This window comes from Marmota marmota, unplaced genomic scaffold (assembly GCF_001458135.2).
Source record: "Marmota marmota marmota unplaced genomic scaffold, marMar, whole genome shotgun sequence".
In the NCBI taxonomy this organism is placed as follows: domain Eukaryota; kingdom Metazoa; phylum Chordata; class Mammalia; order Rodentia; family Sciuridae; genus Marmota; species Marmota marmota.
The window spans coordinates 13,658,793-13,677,346 of NW_025999999.1; positions in this window are offsets into that span (position 1 = coordinate 13,658,793).

Sequence of the window (18,554 nt, forward strand, 5' to 3'; positions counted from 1 at the left end):
AATTCTGAGTTGAAGCCTCTCATGGTCACAGAGACCAGCCAGTGTCTCTTAAGCATTGGAGCTGCTCTTCATTCTACCACGCATTCCAAGCTTCAATCCAATGGTCTAGTATCCCTCCCTGGTACAAAAGTAATTCAGACCTTTGAGGAAACAAAGATTTGGCTCTTATTATGAATCATCATCAGTTACAGGACACCCAATGTTGATGGGAGATAAGCCATACGGTGTGTATGAGATTGGGGTTCTAGGGAGTCACAAGGGAAGAAATATGCTCTTCTTGGAAGAAGTCAAGCAAGAGTGGTCTAGAACTCAGGCAAAAAAGACAAAGGTTTAGAGGAGCCCTGACCGGGTCTAGGAAGACTAAGGCCACAAAGTCATGGCTTAAAATAAGTCAAGTGAAGGCTCCAGTCATCTGAGCTTGAAATATGAAGCAGAATTAGAAGGAAGGTCTACCATCAGAAATATCTTAAGTACTATTCATTCTACCAGTGTCAGTGTGAACCCAGGCATGGGCTGGCACAACACACAAGTTCAATATGTACCCTATCTGGAAGTGAAGGGCCATCACCGGCTCAAATTTGAACCATGTTTCTAGTTTCAGGAAGTTGACACTTTCCATTCTCAGGTCTCAGAAAAAATCACTTTTGTGTAGTAATTAATCAATTTGCTAGGTTCTATCTGGAAAATAATGTGGAGGTCTTTTAGAAAGAAATAATTCTCTGGGCTGATGTCTTTCTACTTATTGGATTTCCATTAATATCTTATTACCCTCTAACTATTTCCATAATGTATTTTTAAAATTTGATTTTTATTCATGGCTTTTATAATATAAAATCTAAGACTTAACACCACAATTTTAATACTTTTTGCATTTCTTTCCCATGTTTTCCAAGTATACCATATATTACATGATTATATTTGTAATATAATACAATTCGGTGACTTTTGCCATGTAACGTCATAAAACTTTTCTCCTAGAAAAATACCATCTCTATATTCAAGAAGACTATTTCTCTATGGCAAATTTAATGTTATATTAACATTAATATAACATTAGCATAATATTCATGTATATTAGAATAATATTCATTTACACCAATATAACATTCAGTTGCATTTACCTAAGATAAACTACCTAAAACAAAGCACAATAATGCATACTCAGTTGCGTTTGCTTGGTATTTTTAAAAGGCTTCTTCTTTGTAATTATTTCTTTACTTTTACAAATCCTCTGCACTGGATTACTGAATCAGTGATACTGAATATAAAACAAGACTTGAAAAGTTTACAAGGAATTTCTTTATAAGTTTTAGATTTTAATACTCAAAATTTCCAGTAAAGTGAGCAAAATACAAATTATCTCACCCATTTTATAAGCAGAAAAACTGAGCATTGAGAGGCTAAGTAAAACCCACACTAGACAGACTGCAACAAGAGCTAAAATTAAAGTTTCACTGTTATTTCCTTCCAAATTAGAGTCAACTTAGGATTCACTCAATGGTCAATTTCCTCCTAAATTGACTCTAAACAGGACTTTGACTAGCTGTCTTATGTTTTAAGTATCATTATAATTTCCAAAATTAATAATTTTTCATTTTTGTATTTTGGAGGAAGGATACTAATAGAGAAGACAAATTTTGTTTAGGGAATTTCAATAATAAAATCCATTTGAAAATGATAAAATTTATAATAATATCTGATTATAATAGAGCCCCCAATATTCCAGGCACTATTCTAAGTGACTGACATCAGTGACATGTGTTGTAGCCAAAGAACTAATTGTGCACACATCTCCCCAGCTTGAAATGGCCCAGGTGGGAAATTTACACCATGGAAGTCAGCAAATGCTAACCTGCCCGCAAACCAAGAGCTGATAATTAGACATTTACCGGCACACATGAAAGGAATTATTTCATTTAATGGTACAAAACAAGCTTATGAAAAAAAAAAAACAAGCTTATGTATTTTTGCTTTTGTTTTACAAAACTAATTCCAATTCACAGGTGAAAAGACTGAGGTCCAAAGAGATTAAATAATTTCCAACATTTGACAGCTTTGAAGCAGCAGATTTGGAATCCAAACCAGGGAGTCTGAGTAGTCTGATGCCAAAAATTAACATTTAACCATCAAAACTTACTGTTTTCTATTGGTCCCAAACAATGCAAGATAAGCAACAGAATACTCAGGTATTATTAGGGACAGATTCCGGGGTGTAAATTTTTCTTTTGCACCATCCCCCACCTTGCCCAGCTTCAAATAGATGATAGAGCTCAATTTTGAAAGCATTTTGCTGTCTTCCATCAATCTCACTGTGACTCTTTGAGGCGGATTGGTGGGGAGGGAGGAGGAGGAGGAAGGGGTAACAGTGGGTAATGATATTGAGCAAATTATATTGTCATCTTGTGTGCATGTACAAATGTGTAACAACAAATTCTACTATACATATAGCTATGATGCACCAATAAAAAAATTGGAAAAACAGAAAAACTTCTAAACTTTTTATGAATGAATCTTGTGTTCTAAAGACCTAAGTATCTTGCCCAAGGTAACTAAAGGAATCAACAGCTCATACAGCCCACTCAGTCCATTAGGCCTGTTTCCTGTGATGGATGAGCTGAGAGCCTCAGGCTTGTGACTTCAGCAAGCAATGGAGATGGATGCCCTGCCTATTTCAGCAGTGAATTGTCATGTAACTCCACTGTTTCTATCTGAAACAAACATAATTTCCTTTATATACATAATATCATTTACCCCCTTCAAAGACAGTGGACTTAATATTGTTCTTCAGATGTGCCATCTATCACATCAGTTATTAAAGGAATTTTCTTTGCATAATTATTCTGCTCTTTTTCTAGATGACTTCTTACATAATTGTTATATTACTTTTGCAGCAGTAGAGAAATGTCAGGAGGTAAGCCAACAATGGATGTTAGCAACAAATAGTAGAGATATTTTAGGTGATTTTATTCACAGTGTGAAAGCAAGTTTATTTGGCATATCAACTGCAGGCATAATGCCAAGGGGTTGGGGAAGCATTTCTGGGGGCTTAGAAACTACCTGTTAATCATATGTGATGGGAAGGGAACCCTGTTAATTCTTAGAATACTAGAATTTGGAAAATGAGCTTAATGACTACAAATGAGTTCTACCTTTAAAATAATTGGTAGAAAATTTTTTTAGAAATAAATCACTTGATAGGTTTAAACATTTTACACCTTTCCAAAAGCTGTGGATACATATAATCCTGGGAATACAATTCTCAAGAGAGGTATTGTAATGACTCAAGGTCATACAGCTCTGAGGCTTTCTGACCTGAAGTCTAGTTCATTTTCTAGTTCATTTTCTTCCAGTACTACACTGTGTCTATGGGTACAGATATCCTATTTAAGGTGTACATAACAGACATTTAAATTCTACAGCAACAATCTTTAGGAAAACAGGTATGCTCAGTCTTAATTTTTTCCATTATTCACCACCACCCCTACCCCAATCCATTGACTTCAAGAAAGTAATCAGAGGACAACTTTTTCAGAGATCAATGCAGTTCCTACCCAATATCTCTTAAATTATCTCTGACAAATTCTTACCAGTCCCTTAGGAGATATTTTTGGAGATGAACTGTTTTATTATTATAACTTTTAGAATTTTGAGTTTAAGAATTTTATTTATTTATTTTGGTACCAGGGATTGAACCCAGGAGCACTTAAACACTGAGCCACATCCCCAGCTCTTTTTTTAAATTTTATTTAGAGACAGGGTCTTGCTGAGTTGCTCAGAGCCTTGCTAAGTTGCAGAGGCTAGCTTTGAACTCTAGATCCTCCAGCCTCAGCCTCCCGAACCACTGGGAATATAGGTGTGCACCACAACACCCGGTAGAAATTTTTTGCTGATGTGACTAAAGCAATGAGTCCCCTTGTATCTTGATTAAGGACTTCAATCTACAGTTACACAAAAATCTACTTACATAATATCAGAAAGAATGATGGATCAGGTGATTTCAACATTCACTTCTGCACATCTGCGAAGGCCTCAGATACTGGAATTCCATCATCTAATCCTTGCTACAGATTTTTCTTAAATACTTTTTTTTAAAAAAAATACTTTTCCCTTAAGTATTCCAAATAATGATCATATGAGATGGGGTCCAGGTTCCTCATTAAAAAACTAAACTCTAGTTTGTCACTTAGCTGGTCAATAATGTGAAGAGCCTTAAAATTCTTCAAAATGTGCTAAGCCACAACTCCATCCTGCATGTCTGCTCTGAGTGGGGAAAGCAGTAGTAAAAGTTACTTTAAATGGAAATTTATTTTACGTCTCTATTTGGGAGAGAGTTGGTGAGAGCAGTGTGTCCCACCATGTTTAATGGTCATGGCAATTTATGCAGTGGAAAGAGAATGGAAAATCAATCACACATGTAGAATTAGCATTAGGAGAATTCTGTTCTGAAGCACACAGAATTGGGAAATATCACTCAATAAAAGAATCACAGTACTTTAAGAGAAGTTTTTAAAGTTATTAAGTAGAAACCAAATTTTTGAATTTAGAGAAAAAAATCTGCACATCATCAAGATATTACGGGAAGACCAGATACTACAGGAGGAAAATGACACAACAAAAAAAGTAGGACAGAGTTAGAACCAGGTTCAGGTTTATAATTAACTGAATTGCTTCCTTTCCAGGACTCTTAAAGACCTCCATCCCTAAATGTAATAGTATAATATTATTGTATTCAAATATCATGTTGAAAAATAGTCCCATCTTTATATAGTAAATAGTCCCAAGTTTGATAGAGCAAAATCTGTATTTGCTCACTTGGAGCCTGTGTAAGAAGAATTTGAGAAGGATTCCGTGAGTAGAAGAGAAAGAAAAAGCAAGGAGGGAGTTTACTTTTTAAGAAGAGATGTGCTCCAATGCTTTTGTTAGGAAATTTGGGGAGTATTGCAAATGTTGTGGGGCAGGTGGCTCAGAAAACATACCAGGTCCTATTTTTGTCCAAATTGAAGAGTCTTTATTTAGCTGGCCAGCTGGCAGTTACTGCCCCCCACAGGACTCATAATGGTCTCTGCAAGGAACAGCCCCGGACGTGAACATTTTAGGGTATTTAAAGGCAAAAACCAATAATTGTGGAAAATGCAAAGCATCTATAATTACAGAAAGCAGATCCTTGGCAGTCTGAGAATGAGACTTGGGGAGGCAAGAAAGATCAATTACAAAAGGGAATAAAAAAATCTTTGGGGGATGATGGATATGATCATTATCTTGATTATGGTTATGGTTACAATCTGACAAAACTCATCAAATTGTACACTTTAAATATGTGCAGCTTATTTTAGGTCAATTATACCTCAAGGAAGCTGATATTTTAAAACTTAATTTTTGAGAATAAAAACATTTATGATATGCTAAAAAAAAAAATAAAGGCAAAAACCACATCTGGGTTGACGTAGCTGCAAGCAAGCAGGTACAGAAGCTGAATTGAGCAGTTAGCGAAACAATGCAATGGGTACATTGGTATTTCCCACGGGACTTTCCAGGTTGGCACAGCAGTAAGCAAGCAGAGGGAAGTGGGTCAAAATGACCTTAGTTCAGTAAACGTTAGAAAATGGTCAATCTCTGACAAGGTACATTGCCAAGAAAAATGGAAACCAAAGAAAACAATTTTACATTGTATAAGAATTGCAATTGTGTGTTGCCAAGTATGGTAACTATTAATGGGGACAGGAGAGGGGCTTTCCCATGAGAGAAGCATTTCTTACATGATATGGAGTCTCAGAGTGAAATGGAGTCTGTTTGGTCATTGCCCATAGAGCCTGGCCCATAATACAAACCTGATGGATCTCTTACCAATTTTATTCATGATTGGCATAATTGAAAATCAAATGTCGGGACTAGGGTTGTAGCTCAGCAGTAGAGCACTCTCGGCACGTTAGAAGCCCTGGGTTCGATCCTTAGCACCACATAAAAATAAGTAAATAAAATAAAGGCATTGTGTCCAACTACACCTAAAAAATAAATACAAAAAAAAATCAAATGTCTTGTGATCCACATTACCATTCATGTCATCTGATATCACTGCAGCATGGAGAAAGTTCTATATGGATCAGCCTTTTAAATTTGAAGTTCCATGGAGGAATAAACTAGGAGCACATTTTCTTTTATCACAATTCAAGATTAGGAAAACTTGGGCCTGCAATGCTGACTCAGAGTTAGTACCTGAGTGTTTAGGGTTGTACTATACCTATTGTTTTATAACCTACTTTCTCAATGCATTATGAACATTTTTCATTTCATTAAATATTCTTTTCAAATGTGACTTTTCCATGTCTGCATTATTTCTGCAATTTTAACCAATGTCCTATTATTGAATTTTTTGTGATTTCCTGTTATTATCTGTTAGGTTGGTGGGTGGCTAAGGAACTAAGCATCAAGCAGCCCACACATGCAAAAGAACCACCAATCAGGCGCTGACAGAACCGCCTGTCAATCAGCAGGGTCTCCTGGCCAATCCTGGATCTTAGCCAGCTCCCCACCACAAACAACCCCAGTAGGACAAGGGACTCTAAAAACCCCCCTTTCCTGTACCAAGCCCTCCCTTCCTGCCCTAAGCCCAAAAAAATTCCAGTCTGGTCCAACCCCACCACCACCACCACAACTGCACTTCTTCTCAGACCCACCCTGTTGGTCTGAGGATCTCCCTGGATTGAAATCTCAATAAAGCCTCATTCAGCAGCCTTTTTAAAAACTGCCTCCTTTTGGTCACCACTGCCTGACCTTACATTATCCTCGTTTATAAATACTTGTGTACATCCATGACTATTTTTTAGGATAAGTCCCTACATGAAGAAGTGCTGGTAAGACGATGAGCATTTTTAGCTTTGGATACTTCTTGTCAAATGATTATTTCCATGGTCTACTGCCAAACTGGGTAGCATTTTTAAAATGGAAAATTGATAGGTCACAAAAAGCATCTGATACAGTTTTCCTCTGGTTACTAGTGAGTACAACTGCCTAAGTTGTCTAGTTGGACATTTTCTAAGCTGCTCATTCATTTTGCTCCACAGAACAATCACAATTTGTCAGTGGACTATAACACCTAGATATCACTCCCTTGTCCTCTTCATTAGTGGTAACATTGGTGGCTAAAGCTTGGACCAGGAAAAGGAATCAACTACAACTATAATAGTAGCTAACTACATAATCTAGGCAAATGAACTCTTCCCTGTGCCCTATTTTTCTTTCTCTGCATAAGAATCATCTAAATCCTATATTCTACATAATCTTCCATTCTGGGATAGGATAATCCTATTCTAGCCTAAACACTATGCTCTGTATCTATAAGATGGATTTAGAATAACTAAGAGAATGATCCAAACCCTCTTAAAGCATCAGATTCCTTCATAATCTTAACATGTTATTTAAGGATGGCAAGTTGGCATTTTTACTTGTCCTCTTACAGTACAAAAAGCTTTCAAAGTGGGAAGAAGTTTACAATTGCAGATAAGTAAATATAGACAACTTCCTGTGCCACCCATGGCAGCAAGGACTGCATTCGCATTGTCTTCTAATATGACACACACAAGGATCCCATGACCTCTGTGGATGGTCATGTTCTTAGATGGAAAAAGTAGAGCTAAAAGAATTTTTGTAATCTGCCCAAATTCACATAGCTAGGAAAAACAGAGTTGGGCCTCAAATCTTGGTTGTCTGATACCAACCAATGTTTGTCCTAAATATCTGAGGATCAAAGTCTAACTTAAATCAATGCACCCCAACATCTCAAATACAGCAAATACTTTATGCCAAGTTAAGTTCTCCTTGGCACCTTGGATCTTTTTAAGGTCACCTTTGCCTACTATCAAATTGATGTGAACTTAAGAAATGAAAATTAAATTCTATATGATGCTCAACTAAATGGAGTTTATTAATGACTGACAAATATAGAAATTCCCTACAAAATGCATTAGAATGTTAAATGTGATAAGACTTTTGACATCACTATTTTATACCATATTCATAACTATGAAGTGCCTTAACAATAATTTTCAAACTCCTTATTTATGAATATGCAAACTGAAGTAGCAGTGGCAAAGTTTGTGAAAACCAAACCAGGATTAGAATCCCTTGATTCCTCATCCAGTACTTTTTCTGCAAAAAACATTTTGGGGGAAGAAAAATTGTGACAAATGATGAATAATCTTCGATTTAGGTGATAAATGCACAAAAGCAAGGAGACATATCACAAAGATGTTCCACTTACAGATTATAATAGCATAAAATTGAAAAAACCTAACTTTCAATCAATAGGACATTTGATAAATAAGAGTTGTATATGGAAACCCTGAATCCTATGCAGCCATTTAAAATGATGATATATAGCTCTGTTTATCGTCCTACATAGATGAGCACAATGTATTATTGTTTGAAAGGGGAAAAAATCATACTACAAAATAGCATGGATAGTACAGTCTGTTGTATATGAAATTGTGCACTTAAATATCCATAGATAGTCTGAGTTTTGCTAGAGGATATGATTTTTTTAACTTTTTTTTAACTTTTGTCTATGACCTTGATTTAATATTATTTAAATTATTTCATTTAAGAATGTGCTTTTCAAAACAAAATGCTTTCAAACAAAGCAGTTCTGGGCAATTCTGCATGCCTTTTTAAACCATCCACACCAGTGCTTTTCAAACTTTAATTACCTGGAGAATCTTCTTTAAATGCAGATTCTAAGTCAATAGGTCTGGGGTGGGGATAGAGAGTTTGCCTTTGTATCAAGCTTGCAGATGATGCCAAAGCAGATGAATAGAAAACATTTTGTATTGCAAAGGCCTAACTGTGTTTGCTAATTACACCAGCAAGCCATTTCATCACTCACTCCATATGTAGTTTCTGGCAATCCTGGCCTGAAATTGTTTCCCTGGTTTATTAGTGCTGTAGTGATTTCTAGGTAAATAGAACCTTGGAGTTTTCTTATTTTTCATGTAGTTAATAAACAAAAGCACTGAGGGACACTATTTTAAATTGCTGAACACACATTATGGAACTGGAACTATTACTCAACGATTGTCTCTCCCATCAGATAATTTTTATCTTGACATTTTTGACTGAGGATGTAATAATGGCATTGATTGTTTAACTGTATGAGCAACTGGGGAGTAATTATGATTTAGAGAAAAATAGTAATTGACAGACTGTTCAGCAAGTGAAATGAGGTTATAATGTGAATGCTAATTTTTGACACATTAATGTATTTTCATGAGGGAAATTAAAATAAACCGTTTAAAGAATGACTATATGGAAGAATGGCCTAACATTTATGAAAGCAAGAAGGTTAACCACCTGAATTTGGGAAGAAAGTTGGGTGAAACAAAAATTTTTTGAAATTATAATACAATCAACAACAACTATAATATATTATAATTGAAATTATAATACAATCAGCAAAGTAAAATATGACTGTTATTATTGGAAATGTCCAACATTTATGGAGTGCTTACTGTAAGACTAGAAAAACGCCGCACCACACGACACAGATTACCAAAGAGGTTTCCCACTTTATTACAAAAGGCTGTGTGTTTATATAGGTCTAAGGAGAGGTCACAGGGCTGAGGTAAATAACAGGTCGCCCGTTTATTGGCAAGCTCTTCCATATGTCAAACCGGAGCCCAAGAAGTTAATTCTAATTGGGGTTAATTCTATTGGGTTCTCCACATAGCCTGACTTGAGTCAGGGACACCTGGCGCAGCAGATCTCTCCTGTTATTTGTAGATAAACCACTTAGCAGGGTGGGAATGTGCCTAGGAGTGCTCTGTGGGTCTTTCCAAGGACAAAGGTCATGTCCCTTCCTCGAACAGGCTTTGCTCTGAGGTAGAGGCTGGTTTTTCATTGTCACTGTCACAGATGGGACCAACAGACTAGAGTCAGGACCCCATGTATGAGAACCAAATGCAATCATTAAAAATTATTTTTGAGAGCTCTTCAGCAGTTACCATGAAATAAAACAATTTACCCATCTGGGTCCCAAAAGACATTAGTTCATTCTTCACTCGGTGTATTCTCCTTTAGAAGTTCACATCCATAATTTTCTACCCTTTAGAGAAAAAGAATTGGACAATATTAGAACTGGCATAAATTGTACCTAGGAGTGGATTTTCTAACACTTTTGTTGAAAATGGGTGTCAACAGGAAGTTCAGGACTCTCTTAATTTGTCACTGTTCTTTTCAATCATGAATTGTTCACCCCAATAATGTGTCTGATTGCCACTATATGTCGGGCACTACACCGAACCCTGATGTTACAGAAACTTTGATTAAATAAGTAAGAACTTTGCCTTAAAAAAAACTGACATGATTTTTTAGACATATAGAAGTACAGGACTTAAGTAGTTGTTACAGATTGAATTGTATCCCCCTAAATCCTTATGTTGGAGCCCTAACCCTCCATGTGACTCTATATATACCAAATTCTGGCTGACTATGTGCTGAATGAATATCTGTCCATTTCTGCCATCCCAGGAGTCCTTACACCCCTGATGGTAATTTTTCCTCTCCCTGTCTCCTTTTATTCCTAAAAGGCCCCATGACGCTTGACTTATATTAAAGGTAGCCTCATCTCTCTCCAGTTTCATTCTACCATATGTTTCCTTTAATGTATTTCTGTTGGATAGAAAAATGATTGCAGGATGTCTCTTCTTCCTTCTAGGTTTCTTAATAGTTACTGCAGACCTTCTTTCCCCTGTTTCTGTTGAGAAAGTCTGAGTCATTGCAAAACTTAGATTTGAAATGAGAAAGGGACACTCCAAACTCTGGGGAGTGGTATATTCATACGATGGATATTACTTGCCAACAAATAAAATGAAATACTGATGCATGATGCATGGAGATGAACCTGGAACACAGTGTGCTAAGTGAAAGTGGTCAGGTGCAGAAGATCACACATTGCATCATTCCATTTATACGACTGGACCAGAAAGCAAGTAAGTATTCAAATATTAATGTGTTCATGTCAAATAAGCACAAAACTGGGATGAAGAGGTGAGGGGAACCTTACTGGCTAAGTCTAGAAGAATTTGAGCAACAAAGTCATAATATGTAAGAATAACTATATTTAAATAATCCCTGAGTCTGCAATAATACTAAAAGTATTACATAAACATATAATGCAAGGAGATAAAATAACAAAAATTATTTTATGAAAGAATGTCAGATGGTAAAAGTTGAAAGAATGATAGAATTAGAAAATCAACATTTGTAAACTCTGTACAATTCAAGCAAGAATATATCAATAAATACAGAAACCACTGAATGAAGAGAAACTGAACAAAAACAAAAAATCACATTATCTCAGAGTACCCCCAAATGCTTCACTATTTACAAAGGGAAAATTGTGAAATGGCAATCTGGTAATCATCACCTTAGCCAAGTGGTTAAGCTCCCTCCCAACAGTGGGTTGTCCTGATGTCCTGTGTCTTCCAATATGACTTCTATGAGATGCATATTACCTTTGTGGAATTCTTGCCTGAAATGTGTGATTCAGATTTAACCAAGATGTAGTAGTCAGACAAATTCAAAAGGTGGAATGTTCTGTAGGCCTGTGGCTGCAATTATCAAAGAATGTAATACCATGATGAAACAGGAAAGCAAAAGGAAAGTTCTAGGTTATGGGAGACTAAAGGGACTCCCCAGCAAAGGCTACATATACATCTTAAAAGGATCCTTACTTTAAAAGTAAGAAATAGTGAAAATGTGTATACAGATTGAAAATTAGATGATGTTTTGGAGTTAATGTTGGTTTTCCTAAGTGCAGCTGTATAGAGTCTAGAAAAAAAATGTTCTTGTTCTTGGATCATGCATGATGCAGTATTGAATGCAGAAATGTCAAGAAATATCTTCATGATACCATCAGAAGATTTGGAAAAGGGAATGTATGAATTTATACATATGCACACAAGTATGTATGTATATGTACAAACATGTAGAGACACAGATATTGTGGCAAGGTAAGAGTGGTGAAATGATAAAAATGGTGCACACACATCCATTATATTCTTTTTTCAAATTCTTTTGGGTTTGAATTTTTCAATACTACTTTATTGCATATGTTGCTAATTTGAGCACTTAATTCTGAATAAAAATCTCCTTTTTTGTGTCTTGTATATTTATTTTCATTCTTTACAGCATTAGTGAAGTGCCTACACTATCGCTTTTGAAGTATAAAACTATGCAATTGCCAATGAGAGCAATAATCTTGTCAGAAAAAATATGCCTTTTGATATTTGTCCAATTATGGAAATATAACATTCCAAAGAGATCTAAAATTCATAAGAAAAGAAAACTTAGGTCATTAAAGATATCTCTATTTGCATCATAAAAACTTCAGTAGGGAGAGGAGGGTTTTCCTACAATACTAGGATGCTAAAGTTCCCTGCTCCACTTCCTCAGTGCAAGAAAGATTTTCTGTAATGAAAACTGGTCCCAGGATGAGATTAATGTAGATGAGGTTGCCCATGTACAATACTAATCATTATCTCTGGAGTTTAACTTTCCACTTCTGCAGGATTTGCAAAGAAAAAAATTAAATTTTCTGCAAGATAAATGTATTAATATTTAATAAAAACAAAGCCAGATACAGTGTTAGTGAAAAATAAGGAATTTACATGAAGCCCTCCTATATTTGAACAAACACACACTAAACTGTGCAGCATAAACTCTCAGACATGAAAAGAGTATGAATAAGAAGAAAAATTTCAGGCTGATAAATATTTGATTACTAGACTAAAAAAAATTTTTCAATGAATTCGAATTGGTAAAAATGACCAAATTCCTATTTCATAACAATTATCCTGGAAGCTCTTAGACTTTTGAACTTGTGTTCTATCAGTGATCCAGGAAATTGACCATAATATATAGTAATATATCTCCTAGTAATGGCCATGGAAAACATAGGGCAATTTTTTTTTTTTTTACATCTCAGACCATATAGGGATTGACTCTTCCTCACATGTAATTACCTTTACTAGAGCTATCTCAAGCACAGGTACAAGAGTAAATAAGCAGAGCGAGAGTTGGTCCTTAGGAAATTAGGAACATAGTCCTTGTATTAATCTGGATGGGCTAGACCATGACTGAAAGAAAATAAAACCTGACATCTCAATGTTTTTATATAAGCAAGTTTTATTTCAAGTTCACAAAAGATTCAATTCAGGTTGAGCAGCCTTCAGTTATGTTGTGACTTTCCCATCTGAACCATGGGGACTCTAAGGCACCAAGGCAAAGGGATGTATTAATATTTAGAACAAGCTAAAGAGCACCAAGAGTTGTTTGCAATGGCCAGATCTTGAAGTGGCTTTCATCCCTCCTACCTAGTTTTTCCTGTCCAGAGTTAAGTCATTTAGCCTCAACCCAACTACAAGAGAGACTGGGAAATGCAGTGTTCCTGGGTGTCCAGAAAAAAGAAATGATGTGAGTGCTGCTTAATACTGCTTCTGCCAAGTACTCTCTCCACTAGGATGGTTACTCTTATTAGATGAGCACCTGGAGGACTTGGTGGTCAGTTTTTCACAAATGTGGAAAGAATATGACAAGCAATGAAGTTATGACAAAAGAAAGCAGAGCAGAGGCCACAAGCTTTTGTCCACCGTATTGTTGCAATCTGTGGACCTTGTCATTACTGTGAGCTAATAAATAATGTCCCGTCACTTTTTTGTTCTTTACTTCAGTTTTCCTCCTATTATAGAAAATTTTCAAATGGTCAAAGCAACGCAGAACCTAATTCTAGTCCTTACTGTACCAGCATTCTGCCATCGAGAATTCTAGTCTGATCCAGGATAGCAGGATTCCCTTTGTCATTCTGTGTTGCTAGTGTAACAGGAAGAAAATGAGGCTGAGACAGTAGATTATGGGCAGGAGCAACCACAGTGGACATTTTTCAAGACTTCAGGTATTTGAATTTGAGCTTCATAAACTGCTGTGATTTCTATTGTATCTTTCTTTGTTAGTTTCCAAAATTGTATACCCTAGAGAATTATTCTTCGAGGTACCTCAGAGTAGGGCAATTGGTTTTCTCTTCTGAACAAATTTTATCATTTTTAGCTCACAGTGTCTAAATCAGGAGTCAAAGCACGCTTGAGATGGGTCCTCAGCTTAGGATCCATTCGCAATCCAAGTGTGTCCACCATGGCTGGATTCCCAGCAGAACCTTGACCAGGGAACAGTCTACTTGCAAGATTCTTCAAACTATTGATAGAATTAATTTTGAGGCTTCGGTTTCCATGAAAGCTTGCTTCTTCAAAGCCAGGAACAGAAGAATAGGGAGGGGAAAAAAGAAGGGAGGGACTGAAGAAGAAATAAAGATTATAATGATGGTGACATCCCTCACATTTGCCATAGGAACGGCCATAGGCCTTGCCCAGACTCAAATGGAAATGAGGATCAGGAGGGGCCACCTGAGAATGTAACCAAATATCTCCTTCTAGAGCCAAAGTGCTCTTAGACACTAAACCTTGCTACCTGGAAACCTTAGAGATTGGGATTGTATGTTTGTCAGCTTTTCATCACTGTGACCAAATACCTGACAGGAACGACTTATAGGAGAAAAGATTTGTTTTGGCTCATGGGTTCAGAAGTCTCAGTCCATGGTCAGCCAACTCAATTGCTGACATGAGGCAGAGCATCTTGGCAGAAAGGCAAGGTGGAGGAAAGTTGCTCAGCTCATGACAGAGAGAGAAAGAGGAATAGGAACAGGAAGGGGCCAGAGACAGATATAGTCCCAAAGGACAGGCCTCCAGTGACCTACTCCCTCCAACCACACCTCACCTGCCTATAGTCACCACTTAGTAATTCATTCAAATTATTAAATCAATCAAAGGGATTAATCCACTGGTGACATTACAGCCCTCACAATCCAGTCATTTCGCTTCTGAAACATTCCCAACACATGAGTTTTTTTGGGGGGGACAGTGTATATCTAAACCATAACAGGTGTTCTCTTATAACTTCTAGAAAATTCTACAATCCTTCCTAAAACTTGGTGTCCAGCCACACCCTACTTACTGTCAAAATATGGTTTCAGTTAAAAAAATGAATCGAGGAATTAATTTTCTTCTTCAAACAAAAATGTAAAAAAAATGATTATATTAATGGCCAAGAATAATATGAAAGAAATTTCATAAAAATCTAAAAAATATAACTTCCCAAAATCAAAGGCATAAAAATGCCAGCTAGTTTTCATAAATATGTTTTGGATCATGTAAATCATATTAAAAGTTGAAATTAAAGAATGAGAACATTCATTAGGTAAGCTACATATATTATTCAGATTTTATGTTCTCCTGAGCTCTATGCAAATCCTCAAACTATCTTCTATTCTCTCCTAGATTACATGTGAGAAGCAATATCCAAGTCAATGTCTTAGTGAAATAAAATATAGGAGGAGAACCTTATTCATCTCTTTTGATGGAATATTGGGCTACAATAATTTAGGAGCAGATATTATAGAACTTATTGTCCACCTTTTTTCTTATTGTTAGGAAATTGGTGGGTGTCCATTCATAAAAAATTATTTTTCTAAGATAATTTTTTATTCCATTATTGCCATAAGATTCTAGGACTATTTTTTAAAGCATCTTTTTCAGTTACATTTGTCAGAAGATATGAAAGGACTGAATTTAAGAATTTTTCTTTGGGTTCTTCAGTATCCTTGCTAAGTACCTGGGCATTATTTTACACATGAAATAAACTCTGAAATAAATTGAAAAATGTCTAAGAACATATGTGGTACTGTGGTAAAGAAAGTCTTCACCATATTCTCTTCTTAGAGCCAAACATCCCAAATATGTCTTTTTGGGTGGTCAATGCAATTAGCTGTGAACTTCATTCCACAAATACAGAACCATGACCATGTTCCAGGCATTAAGTGGTAAGCAAAATGGACCCAGTCTCGGATGACTTGGAGGTTTTTGCCCAGCATGAGCACAGACCCATGAAATCCCACATCGTGGTGAGCTCCAGATAGGATGTAGAAAGAATGTGTGATGAAAACCAGATGCTGGTATGGCCACACTGGCTTAGGACAAGAATCTATGTCTCCCATGGTCTTGGCTCAATATTGTGTCTATATAACCGTGGAAGCTAAATTCAGTCCATAGATTTTACTTTTGAGTACCTATTTTGTGCTGAGTACTGTGTTTGGTACATTTCCTAATTATTTGGAACTTTCTTTCAAGATAGTTACTGGTCTGCCAAATTTACAAATAAGGAAAATAAGGATCAAACCACAACTTGCCCAAGTCACACAGCCAGCAACTGGTGGGACAGTGTTCAACGTCAGGTCTATCTGACTCAGAGGTCACACTGTCTTCAGTCTGTGCTACACAACCTCCCCCATTCCTTCTCTTCAGCCCCTTTCAGGATTCCTTGAAGAGTATGGAAAGTTCTTCTAATTCTTCCACCTCATGCCATAAATCAAATTTGTAATGTTTCCTATTGCTTCCAGGAATTGTCTTTCTCCAGGAAAGCAATATTCTAATAGGAAATGAAGTTCAAGTCAGCTTGAGGTATGTATATATGTATGAGAATGTGCAAAATGGTTTAGTCTTTAGAAATAAAATTCCAGCCCCAAAAGGTAGGAAATCAAACACAATGATACTTAAATAACACCACTACCAAATGTTAACCAAGGGAGGGGTTTTACAAAGGTGAAGCTGCAATTGGACAGAACTTTCCTCAAGTTCACATGAGGAAAGACAGCCTAGCTATCTCATGGAGATGAACAGTAAGGAAATTTGCTCACTGAAAACGCTGAACTATTGTCTAGCTTATTGGCTCTGCTCAGAGGGTCAAAGTTCTTCCCAAACTTGTACTCTCCACAGTACAGTTCATAGAACTTGCACTTTCTCAAGTGCCTGGAGATACATATTTCCTCCCATGACCATGTAAATCAACTCATTCCTGGTCTCCAAAGTGAAATTAATAGCTGAGCCTTCTCCTCTGTGGTGAGTAGATGGACATGGAGACTCTCATTCTAGTGCCCTGTCTGATGCTCCAGAGGACACGTTCCCAACCAGGGAATTCTCTTCCACTTGGTCTGTCTTCAACAGTAACTACAGGCCCCACCTTGAGGTCCTTGGATGCTTCCCTGTGAAGTCTTTCGACTGGGGCCATTTCCACTGAGCACCGTAGAAGCAAAGATTGCAAGTTGCAAGGTAGGGGTGAGTGGTAAGAGATCTGATGGCCTCTGTCCCTGGCCATTTCTCATCTATTGAAATTGTTGTTTTGGCAATATCTATTAACAAGCCCCCTAATTGGATAGTTCTAGTACCTGCCTCTATGTCTTGTAGCAAATTTATTGAACTAGTTCATTTCATATATAAGAATTGTGGGATACAGCCTTGATGGTCGAATCTGTTGATCATCCACACCACCTCAAGAAAGATAACTTCTTTATCTTTCTGAGTCATCTAATGGAAATGATATGAGCATCTCTCAGATTTATTTTTAAGGTTTAAGTCAGTCAATGCAGCTAAAATACTGAGAACAGTGCCTGGTATTCAGTAAATTACTCCATAAATAAGAGCAATTGATACCACTTGGTTGTGATGCTTGGTTTCCTGTATGCATGCTAACCTTAGCAGGGTGCTTTAAAATCATGGGCAGGATATGACCCCTCCATCAAACAGGCCACAGGACAGCATTCCCAGGGTACCAATGCTCTAAGCCAGAGAGTCTAGCTTTCCCCCAGGCCACCAGGCAATGCCAAATGACTCCTTCTTATTTTCTCCACATCTCTGCAACTGTAGACCAGAGTCTAAATGTAGGTCATATTCTTATTCTTGTTTTCTGTTTTCAAGGATATGCTGCTTTTCATCCACAAACATCCATTTACTCTTTTCACTGCATTCCCCTATTAGACTAAACAATTACCTTCTCCTGGGAATTCTGTGGAAGTGAACAACCATCTGATGAGGTGCTTTGGGTAAACATAATGAACCCTCAGGAAGAATGTATTCATTCTTTTTATTTATTTTTTAAATTTATTTTTTAGTTGTAGTTGGACACAACACCTTTATTTTATTTATTTATTTTTATGTGGTGCCAAGAATCGAACCCAGGACCTCACAAGGGCTAGGAAACACACTACCACTGAGCCACAACCCCAGCCCTGTATTCATTCTTATAGGAAAGCAGGGAGTGAATCACAAGTAATTATAATATGATATGATTAGTACAACAATATAATCTGTTCATGGAAGCACAGAGAAATGAGAAGCTGATTCTTCCTGGGAGGATCAGAAAAGGTCATGTGAGAGGTCATGTTTGAATCCATTCTTTAAGGAGGGTAAGGAGGGACCAGGCTAAGGGAATAACCAAGTAAAAGGCTAACCAAGTCACTGAAAGGTGGGAAAGCGCTAATTTTTGCTGGAACTATGTGAAAACTGGATTGTGAAGAGGAGAGTAGGAAGTACTTAGTTATTTCAGCAAATAGAAGCTGTTCTGTAGACAAGCAGTTCCAATCATATTACTATTGCAATCAACACACTTCTCCACCAAAGCCA